Here is an 11,155-nt window from a genome sequence, read left to right as displayed (position 1 = left end):
GAAAATACCTCGGCTCAAATATGAATTGATTGCAATGCCAGTAGAGGAAAACTATTACGTGTAAGTTTGTATTGTTTTATTGGCTCATGCATATTACTTCACTGGCACGAATGGCATTAAAACAGGTTCTGTGACAAATCATGAATCATAAGAATTTCAAGACCACCAGCATTTGTGCGCAAGGCATAAACAAACGAGAAGACAGCGGCAATGGTTCCCCAAGAACTAATCGAATTTGTTCCACGGAAATGTATTTGTGGCACCATTTAGCAAAGCTCATGTAAAGTAAACTAGCCATTTTGTGATGCACTCACCCTGTAAAAGAATTCTGCAGTACTCTCTCCGGTCTTAGTACTTTCACCAGACCTCACTGTGATTTCAAGGCGTCCTGAGATGACTTCAGTAGATATCCCAGTCATGCAGCTAACACTGAGAACAAGAAAGAAATGAGACAAACGATCCTTTGACGTAAACATTTTTTTGTAGCCAAAATTGTTTCTTTTCTTACGGTTTTATATTCATGCCAAGATATCATGAATCTTGAAATAACTCAAATGTTCATGTATGCAACACATTTATTAAATGAGATGACATTATATTCGGCATTCTAGCACTCTCGGTGATAACGCAATAATGGAGAAACAATGAAAGTCACCCTTCCGTAATCACTCAGTGGCCATTCATAATACGTTAATGAGCACGAAAACATGGAAGACATTAAAACTATTTTTGTTGCTTTTTTACCTCTGTCCTGGCTGATAAAATGAGCCCATGTCACTCGGAATACACACCAAGTCTCCTATGACAATTTCCAGTACATCACCAAATTCTACTCCTAGGTCAGTTCCCGTGATTTGTAGTCTCGTTTGAGTATTGATAGGACCTGACAAGGGATAAAACTGTAAGAAAAAACACATTGTTATAATCTCATGCAGATTATTTGTTAGATTATTTTGATAATTGTTTCCATATGTTTATCATGCAAAGCTATTTGAAAATTTAAAAGTAAAACTCCAGATGATTGATACAATTATTACACATAAATTACGCACCAAACTGAATGATTTTGTACGTCTTCACATTTTTCTTTTAAGTGGATTTGGCGTCTTACAAATCTCATATATTATTATTATTATTATCAAAACTAAATTGATATGATCTCTTAAGGTACATTGTATACTTTATTTGGTGACATGTTATTACTTTCACATCGCACAGGGATCTTTAATTTTCTTACGTCAGTGATAACTGGTGCTGAACAGAGATGGGTCTCACTCTGACTGAGAAACTGATTGTTCTGACAAATATCACTCTGAATGACATTGCAGTCATCACCACACCAACCACAGTTTAAGTTCGATGGAGTCACTTCTTCTGACAGGCACCGGCTACAACTTCCACTGTTAACCGAACACTTGTAGAGCGTCACTTCAATGGAAAAAAGTATGGGAGAAACTTTCTATTAGAAACGTACGTAATCACTTCCTTTGTCTAAGGCTATTTTATTTCTTTATAATAATGTCTAAGCTATGGAAAAATGATTCAGAACAGTTATCAAAATGATAGTATCTACCAGGTGAATTGGCAAATGCAAACTTAGAAGTGAGTTCTCATTTGGAAATGTTAATTAATTTGTTTGAAATTCTTTTTAATTTTCTTCATAACATTAACAGTAGATTCAGGTAAAAATAATAAATAATTGGAAGAGTCAAAATAGATTCATCAAAGTAAATGGAGGACAATTATATTTTCCTGCATTTTATAGATTTTATAAAAGTGACAATTACACCGTGTTAAGGAAGGACTACGGTGACACTTTTGTTTTATTGTTTATCCAAACATGCTGTGGAATTGATGGAGCATTAGTACAACACAAAAAGGGTATCATGATCATACCATATGTATCTGTCGGATCATCTATGTTGTATTGCCCATTCCACTGAACCGAGACGCTTACATTCTTCTCGATGATGTTCTCATTATACATGTACTGAAATTAAAAGGTTAAAACGAACATAGTTTTAAAACATGGTTAAAATAAAAGACAGGTGTAATGCGAATATCTACGTTTAGTATATAAACGATGGTAAAGATGATGTATAGAGGAAAAGGTCGGGGTAATAATTTCCAAAATACAGGATATGTGTTAGGGTTTAGTGGATATGTCACCGGACTGTGAATCACATGGTTCGCAGTCCGAGTCCAGCCACGGTACTAATGTATTTTGCAAGAAATTCATCAACACTTGCCACTATCTACTCAAGGGGAGTAGATTGGTACCCTGTAGGAAAGAATTCCTTGGATCCTTTAGCACCCTATAACAGCAGCTCAGCTTCAGCTGGGGTAATGATTTAACACTTTTGTTATTACGCGTCAAAGAACATATGCCTATTATGCCTATTATATTATATAGTAGCTGCGCCATTTATTAAAAAGGACATACTCTACCAACGGAATAGTATAAACACACTGCGAGTATTAATGAAGATGAAGGAAGAAAGGAAAAACGGGGAAGAGAAAATGGTGAAAAGCTTAGCAAAAAGCAGCACAGGGGCGATAAGGAGAACCTGAAAGTGAGAAGGGGAAGGAACATTAATAAGATGGGAATAATATATAGGACTAGAAGGAGTAGGGGATGGACGGAGGAAAGATGGCAAATATCTTTACAGTAAGAAATTGCTTTACAATTAAGCCCTAATGGTATCATTATTTCTTCTTTTGGTGTATGCTCTTGAACTCCAGCAGAAATCAAGACTTTCTCTTATGTGATACGTATTAATTAATAAAATTCACTAATGAGGATTTTAATCTAGTTAGATTGAAACTCTTTTCATCACTGCAATATCATTTTTGTTTTCCAATTCAATTCTCAATTTATTCTCGGTTAAAAGAATACATTGATACAAAAGATACAAAATAATCCATGAACAAAGAAATGGGGGAACTACATAACTAAAGCCCTTGGCCTTGTACAATCGTTGTTCCCAATACACATTCATAGCATAGTATTGATGATTGAAAATTTAAGAATTTTTTCCTAAGGTTTCCAAACAAATACTTACCTCTTCAGCACTACATATAATATAAGTGTCATTGACGAAGGAACTTGGTACTCGTATCCCGACTCCATCAATACGAAGAATGCAATCGAACGACTGAATCTGATTAAATATTAGATTAGAAAACAAAATTGTTTCATAATTTCAACAGATGATAAGGCACAATTTTCATTTTTTGTCAAAGATTATTCAATTGTTTAATTCATGTCGCAAGACAGTACCAGATAAGAATTTATTCTTTAAAGATGTTAAGCGCTGTAGTGGACGCCGTGCTAGACGCCGGCTAATAAACATGGTTCGTCGGAAGTGGTAACGAACTATTATTATTATCATCAGTAGTTGTTGTAGTAGTATTACATTATAATCTCACATTGTGCATGTAATGTTTGCAAACATAATAGCACCATACCTTTATCTGCTCTGTAGGGAGATTCTTTGCCAGAAGTACGTAACCAGAAGGAATATTAACTGGTATGAAAAACGATTTTTCTGTCCCCATCAGCTGAGGGCAATAACTCTGGCCTTTGTTTCCAAAACCTACAGCGTTCTAAAAATACGAAATAGATACAAGATACACAATCAAACACATTGCACCTGAAGCTTATTATCTATGATTCTCTAATTTTGTGTATGATATTAGTATCCCTTTACAAATGTTCATTGAATGGCATGATTTCAAAGGAAAATTAATGTTCAAATCCAGAGTCTATACTGATTTCAATAGGTCAATGTTTTTGCATTTTGCAAAGAGTCCAGACCTCCCTTTGCGCATTTCTTCGGTCTAACGTTATTTTGTATGTGTTTTCAAAATATTTTAAAATGAAAAGGAGTTTTTGTTTTAACATTTGGTGATAGCAAAAAGAGAATACTATGACATGATATAGGAATAAGGTAGATACTCATTCAACCTACGTTCTTTTCAATCAACTAATTTAATGTTATTACTCAAGGAGAGGGAAAGAGAGCTTGTTTAAAGGTTAACAAATATACTTACATTTTCTCCAATTACCACTGTTTCTCCCGGCTGACATGAGCTGCTATCATGTGTACACATGTTGTCATAAACACACCAATCACATGACCAAGGACTCGATACACAAGAGGAACAACTGCAAGAAACAAGTAAAAAGAAATTACTGGAACTTAAAGAATGATACGATGTTAAGTCTGTGATGCTAAGAATTAAGAGTCTTTGCTTGGATCGCCTACCTTTCTGAAATTAGATTGTACTACATTACGCTCGGTTAATATTGCGACGCAGTCAATATCCTACATTAACCAAACTCTAAACTTCTACTCCGGACTAAACATAACCTTAAATCTGAACCTGACATAATACCCAACCCTAACCTCATATCTTTGCAGAAATATAGCTTAAAGTAACTTTTGACAGAGCAAACGTCAGGTCATCTGGAATCATTTAAGCTATTCGTAGACAATGCACTTTATAACTCCAATTACAATGTATCACACGAAACGTGAATTTTTATAGCCATTGTGAAGATAGGAGAGTAAGTCACTTGTGTGTATGATGTGGGGGAGGGGGTCGGGACAACGGGGAGTCGCCCACATTATGATACCACGTGCGAAGGAATAGAGAAATCATATTACATTGAAATTCATAATTTTAATACCCATGATATTTCCTCTGACCTGAGCTAGAAAAGAATTGTCCCATTGATACAATCATCAGAAATACTAAAATTATTTATCTAGTCAGTAATAGTATACGACTTGCCCAGTATGTAAATTTAAGTATCTTTATATTATAAATGAACAGGTAGCATTTAAAAAAACGTAGGCACCAAAGAACCTACGATTTAAGATGGGAGCAGTCAAACGATATGAAATCTGTGCTGACGAAGCTTACTCCAGTTTCCGTTGAGACAATGGAAAGTGTCAATGTTACATGGGCCACTGGTGTTAATGAAAGAAAAAGATATAGAAAAGGCGGTTACAAAGTTGTTCATGAAATATTCTTAAGGGAAATTTGGCACATTTTAAAAGTGACGTAGTTAGTACACTTAATATTTGATCTTTATGATTGTTGAGGAAATGAAACATGTTTTTCCCCGTCCCCCCCCCCCCCTTCCCTTAGCATTATTTAAAGCAGTAACATTTAAGGTAAATTTTCATTATATATTCTTTCTATGGAGAAAAGGAGAAATTTATAAGACTTTTATTACTTAATAAATGCAAACCTAACGAAGAGGGAAACCACGGTATGCTACAAATGTTTTTCTTAATTATATCTCATATGAACCCTCAAATTCTATATCAGATTTTCTCCAAAGTTTCACTGGTCTTTTCCTGCTCTTCTAATCTTCGAGTCATAGGCTTCTAAAGCGACAGTATTTGATGTCCTAGATCGGGGGTTTAAACTTCGAAGTTATGTAGTCATGCGCCATGCTGAGCAATGAACATCGAGGTTGGCGAGCTTAGAGTTAAATGATGTTTTCCTTGGATTGCCATGCTTGTAGTAAACTTTGATTAATCGTTGTGAACTGTTCGAACCCTCGTCGTGGTAAGTGGATCGTTCTTTATAACCTCGAGGTTTCCCAAACTTAAAGTTTAAATAATGAAGATCTTCTGTGAACAAAAGGTTTATGTCAGACATTGTAGAACAGTGAGAATTGTGAGAATTTCGATTTCAAAAAGGAAATAAATTAACAGAGAGATACTTAATATCTCCCCCCCCCCTACCTTCTTCTGGAATCGTTGGCAATTCACTCGCAGGAGGAGTTACGCATATGACTGTATTGGTCGTAGTAGCAGCAGCATTGACCTTGTAAGAGTCGAAGGCACATTGGTATTGATGGCTGTCTTTGAGAGCTGGTAGCTGCTGAACGGTAATGATGATCTACCGCATGTAAAAACAAGATTAGATTTCATGTCTGGCATACAGAAGATGGAGAACATACTATGTAAGTTATATAGCGCGGCAAAGCTATTAATGTATAAAGAGGTCAAAATCTCATTTCATTTCATCGTCTCTTTGTGTCTTACGTTTGTCGACTGTTTAATAAATAAAAGACACTATTCGTTTGACCTGTTCATGTTATCGATAGCGAAATAAAGTGTTTTTATTGCATCAGGATCATATTTGAAGTATAAGTAATTGAACTTGAAGCATCAACGATAAACTCGACGCATAATCCAGGAGCAAATGCTCCTATTTAAGGTAAGATGTATTACAATTTCAGCCGAATCTGTAGTGATATATACAGCGGTCCACAATTTAATTTGTTTTTGTTGGACATGAAGTCACAATATATGATGAGGTCAAAATTAAATTTCATTTAATCGACTTACATCTTGTTCTGTTTCTTGATAAGGCAGTCTATGTTCGGGCTGGACATCTGAGATGGATACACACTGCAAGGCATTGTAAGCCAGCCATCGAGTTGAATCGTCAGGGAATGGGCATTCCTCGTATCTTGTACATCTTGAATGGGAGAGGGTGTTTTTTGTACACGTAATAAGTACAAAATTAACAAGATATAAACATAGCATCAGTGAATCCAGAAGTAGTTGTTTTCTTTAAGAGATGACAACGCTAGGGATCCCTCATTCTCTTGCTGTGTGGAAGTTTACTCAACAGAACATATTTAAAATCTCCTTAACTCAAGTTAATGGGGAAAGGGAACCGAAAGTAAGTCATCGTTGTCCTATGCAATGCACTCACCTCGCCTCTAGAGTACACCATCCACAGTAAGGGTCTCCGTCATTTCCTCCATCCTCTCCAATGCACTCCCCACAGCTCTGGTACTGGCCACAGTTGACTAAACCCAACGTGAGAACCTGATTCATCATATGAAAATAAAAATGTAAAGCAAGTGCATAATGTTAGATGTCATATCGATGCTGAGATCAGCTGTCAAGTTATTCTTTATTACAACTAAGATATTTTATGGACGTTCCTTTAAAAAAAACATAGTGTGGAGGTATATATTTCACCTACAATGTCAGATAGCATAGATGGCTTCTACCGTCCATACATTACTAGTAGCTGTGTTGGGCAAGCATTACAGAAGCTCGTAAATAATCGATTTTCTTCAAGAAGTGCCTGTAATCATGGCAGTAAAACGATTAGAAAAATTGGTTCATAAGAAGAAAGGATTCCTTAAGAATACACTAGAGTCACTTATCCTTTGAAAGTCAATCAATGTCTATAGTGTGCGTTTATGTAGAAACAAACCTCATTTAAGCTACACATCCATTTAAGGAGAATCGACAGATTCGCCACATTTAAATAGTGAAGACGTTTGAAAAATGAGGAGGGAACAAGTGGTTCTCTACTATTAACCATACATTCTCAGATTTTATTGAATAACAATTTACCACTGTTTGTTTCGCGTGACTGCTAAAGCATGCGTGTGCTACAATGCATATCAACTACGGGACCTACGCCCTTCACTCATAAAATGCCCCACAAAAGGGCACTAATATAGCACATCAACACGGTTTTGATCCTGGGTCTCACAGTTACGAGGCCATTGCTTTTCTACTGAACCATGACTGTACGCAGCGGGGGCTAGGGTAGGGGGGCAGTTCCCACAAATAAAATAAAACAAAGAAAATGCAATAAATTATCAATAATCCATTGCATTTTACCCCGGTCCCCAACATAAAAATTCCTCTGTACGGCCATGGATTATGGCTTAAGGCATGGGCACATAGAAGATTTCTTTTTAATGTTAGGGACCGGGGTAAAATGATGCAATGAATTATTGAAAAGGATCGCATCTGCCACATGATCTGAGAATGATAGTGCAGAGTCAAAAGTTACTCCAAAGTCCTTCTCACAGTCGGATACAGGTATAATGCTAACTTCTCCAGCATTTGCTATGGTGAAGTCACATTTCGGATTACGTCTCCCGTAATGAATGACCTTGCATTTCTAGACATTAAATTGTAATTGCCATTTCTCAGCTCATCTCGAAACAGCTTGAATATCTTGTTGAAGGTTATCAGCATGGGGGGGGGGTAAGGTCACCTGTTTTAGGACAGCCATGGGCATAATTTTTTTTTTTTTTTTTTCAAATTAAAACCCAAAAAAATTCAAAGGGGGGGGGGAAGGGTTTTAGGGGGGTTTTCGGCAAAAATACAAACATTAAAATACCAAAGGGGGAGTTTGACCCCCCCCCCCTGCTCTATGTGATCGTCCTGTCAGGTTCCGTTTTATCCAGCCATGGATATGTCCTGAAATACCATTGGCTTGTAGCTAAACAAGGAGACGTTTGTGAGGGACAGTGTCAAATGTCTTCCTGTAATCGAAATAGATGCAGTCGATACTATGGCCGTTATCATTTTTTGCTGTCCATTCTTCAAGAACCTCAAGAAGTTGGGTAGCGCAGGACCTGCCAAATCGAAATCCATGTTGATGATCGTCCAATAGGTTATTGGTCTCTAGGTGCCCAAGTAGTGCCTTTCTCACAATCCACTCCATGATCTTGCACACTTTTGATGTCAGACTGACTGGTCGATAGTTTGTCGGATCGTTTTTCCTCCCTTTCTTGAAGAGTGGCACCACAATAGCCTCTTTCCAGACATCTGGTATGTTTCCCTTCTGAAGATGGTGAAGATAATCTGGAGAGGCTCCACCAATTCGTTGCGCAGTTCTTTCAGCACTCTTAAGTGTATCCCGTCTGGGCCTGCTGATTTGTTAATGTCTAGCTTGGAAAGCAGAACAGTGATATCCTCTGTACGAAATTCTACATCTTCAAGTAATTCATGAGTTCTGCTTGATGCGTTGGGAATTGCTTCCACGTCTTCTTGTGTAAAGACACTTCAAAAAAACAGATTAAAAGAATTTGCTTTTTCCTGGTCTGATTTAGCCCAAGATCCATCAGCTTTCAGTAGGTATGGAATGGCACCTTTAGTTTTAGTTTGCCTTTTAACATAGTGCCACAAACTCTTAACGTTGACTGTAACTTCATCAGCAATCTTGTTTTCAAAGTCAGATTTGGCTCTCTTGATTTCAGAAGTTGCCACATTTCTGTGACTGACGTAAGTTGACCATTAATCGTCGCACCTGGTCTTCTGATATTTATTCCAAGATTTGTGTTTTAAGTCTACTACTTGTTTACATCGCTGGTTGAACCATTCAGGTTGTCTCTTTGACCGTCTTTTCTTCAGTGGAACATAAGACTCAATACAACTGTGGAATGTCTTTTCAAAGAAATTCCAAGCCTTCAGTCGCGTAAGCTCATGAAGTTCATTTTCCCAATGAATGTGTTTTAATGATTCTCTCATCTTGTCATAGTCGGCATGATAATAACTTCTGACATAGGATTCTTCCTCTTTCGCCTATGTCCCTATCGGTAAATGCACGTTCAATGTAACATGGTCACTCTTTCCAATGGATGTATCATAGCTAATGTGCGATAAAAGATCATCCTCGTTTGTGAACACCAAGTAGACTAGGGACATGACCAGTCCTATATCTTGTTGGTGACTGCACACGTTGATAGAGGTAAAGGTTCTCAACACAGGAAAGAAATTCAGATGAGTGATCCGCCCCGCTATCGGCTCGGTGAAGATCCCAATTGATGTTCATGTAATTAAAGTCTCCAACAATAAGTGATCAGGTTTACCAGCACATACTTTTGACAATAAATTACAAAGCTCCTGGTTATTGTCAGTACTGCTTGATGGGAATCTATAAATACAACCCACTAAAACAATCCTGTTCTTGATCTCTAACTGTACCCACAATGATTCCTTGAATGTGGCACCATCTACATCCACCAAAGAGCATGAGTAAACATTCCTCACATAAATTGCGACACCACGTTGAGCATGAGAAAATTCTCCAGGTAGAAGAAGCTGATATCCTTCTAATTCCAATTCACTTGATTGTATTTCATACTGAACATTTTTGGGGTATATTTCTGTCAGTCCTATCACATCAGATGTGTTCTGCAGAAGTCTTAGCTTAAATTCCTCCCTTTTATTCAGAAATGAATCACAGTTTGTATACAATACAGAAAGAAAGAATATGTATTTTTTGTGCGTAATAATGTGCTTCACGAGGTGCGTCACTTGGTGCTTCACTTAGTGCATCACTTGGTGCCTCACTTGGTGCATCACAAAAAGTGGTAGAATGGTGATTGGAAAAAGTTGATTTATCCCGTTGTGCTCCACTATCAAAAGTTGATGTTATCTCTGTGCTAAATCGTGAAACAGTGCTGGTGCTACTATGTACATGATTAGCTGCTACTGGATTACTTTGTCTCTCTGGAACTTTGGTCATGGCGAAAACTCCGCTGCAAAGTCTCACCAGGATTCGCATGCTTGTTTACCTTCTCTGCTCTGACTTTGTTGGTTTCAAGATTTGCATCACCATTGCCTGTAGTACTTGTAGTACTTTTCACCTGCACTATCCACCCATTACAATTAACCAAGTTCTGCTCCCCTTTCTCGCTTCTGGCCTTCAGTTCACTCCTGGACTTCTCGTAGGCATCACGTTCCCATTCCCTAGTCACAACTATCAGTTTATCACCTTCCCCCACCTCAGGTTTGAACTTTTGAAGGATTTCATTTCTTGATGACTCCGACTCTAAAACAACCTTAAGCGGCCGACAAGTTTTTTCCCAAAACGATATAATGCCCTAAGCTCTGCAGGTCGCGATGACCCAAGAGAGTTTTGGACTAGCGACTGACTGCTTAACAACATCCCTTATTTTTCACAGTGATGCATAAGCAGATGCAAATAAACAAAAACAATGAAAGAGTGTCCCGGTCAGCCCCATTTTTTAGGCCTAAATGACGGGGAAGTTTCGTGTGTTTTTTCTACTGCAACCATGTAATATGAAATCAGTATGCCCTAATGTATCACATTTACATTGTATCTTTCTGAAGAGTTTTTACCTTTGATCCTTGGTCTGAACTTGTAGCAAGGGTAAGCTGCTCTGTCGATTCATCAAGGAACAACTCTTGTAAGACAGATCCACCTCCAAGAAAGACATCTTCATATACGTAGCCAGATGTACTGTCCACTATGTTCAACTATTTACAGAAATCACAAACAAAATAACATTCGGTGTTTTCGATTTTGTTCCTAATAAGCAGGATTATGTTCAGGGTATTAGGGC

At 37.5% G+C, this 11,155-nt stretch overlaps 1 long non-coding RNA gene across 1 annotated transcript; it reads right to left on the bottom strand.

The window, feature by feature from the left end:
• Positions 1 to 4,882: 4,882 nt before the first annotated feature.
• On the bottom strand, positions 4,883 to 6,481 carry LOC105439872. The gene is made up of 3 exons (XR_971434.2): positions 6,372 to 6,481; positions 5,763 to 5,919; positions 4,883 to 4,976 (listed from the first exon to the last, which is right to left on the bottom strand). It is a non-coding gene; the product is annotated as an uncharacterized LOC105439872 (long non-coding RNA).
• Between the last annotated feature and the right edge of the window lie 4,674 nt (positions 6,482 to 11,155).

Source organism: Strongylocentrotus purpuratus, unplaced genomic scaffold (assembly GCF_000002235.5).
Source record: "Strongylocentrotus purpuratus isolate Spur 01 unplaced genomic scaffold, Spur_5.0 spur5_scaffold_13, whole genome shotgun sequence".
NCBI lineage: Eukaryota > Metazoa > Echinodermata > Echinoidea > Camarodonta > Strongylocentrotidae > Strongylocentrotus > Strongylocentrotus purpuratus.
This window is presented reverse-complemented; position numbering and strand designations above follow the sequence as displayed.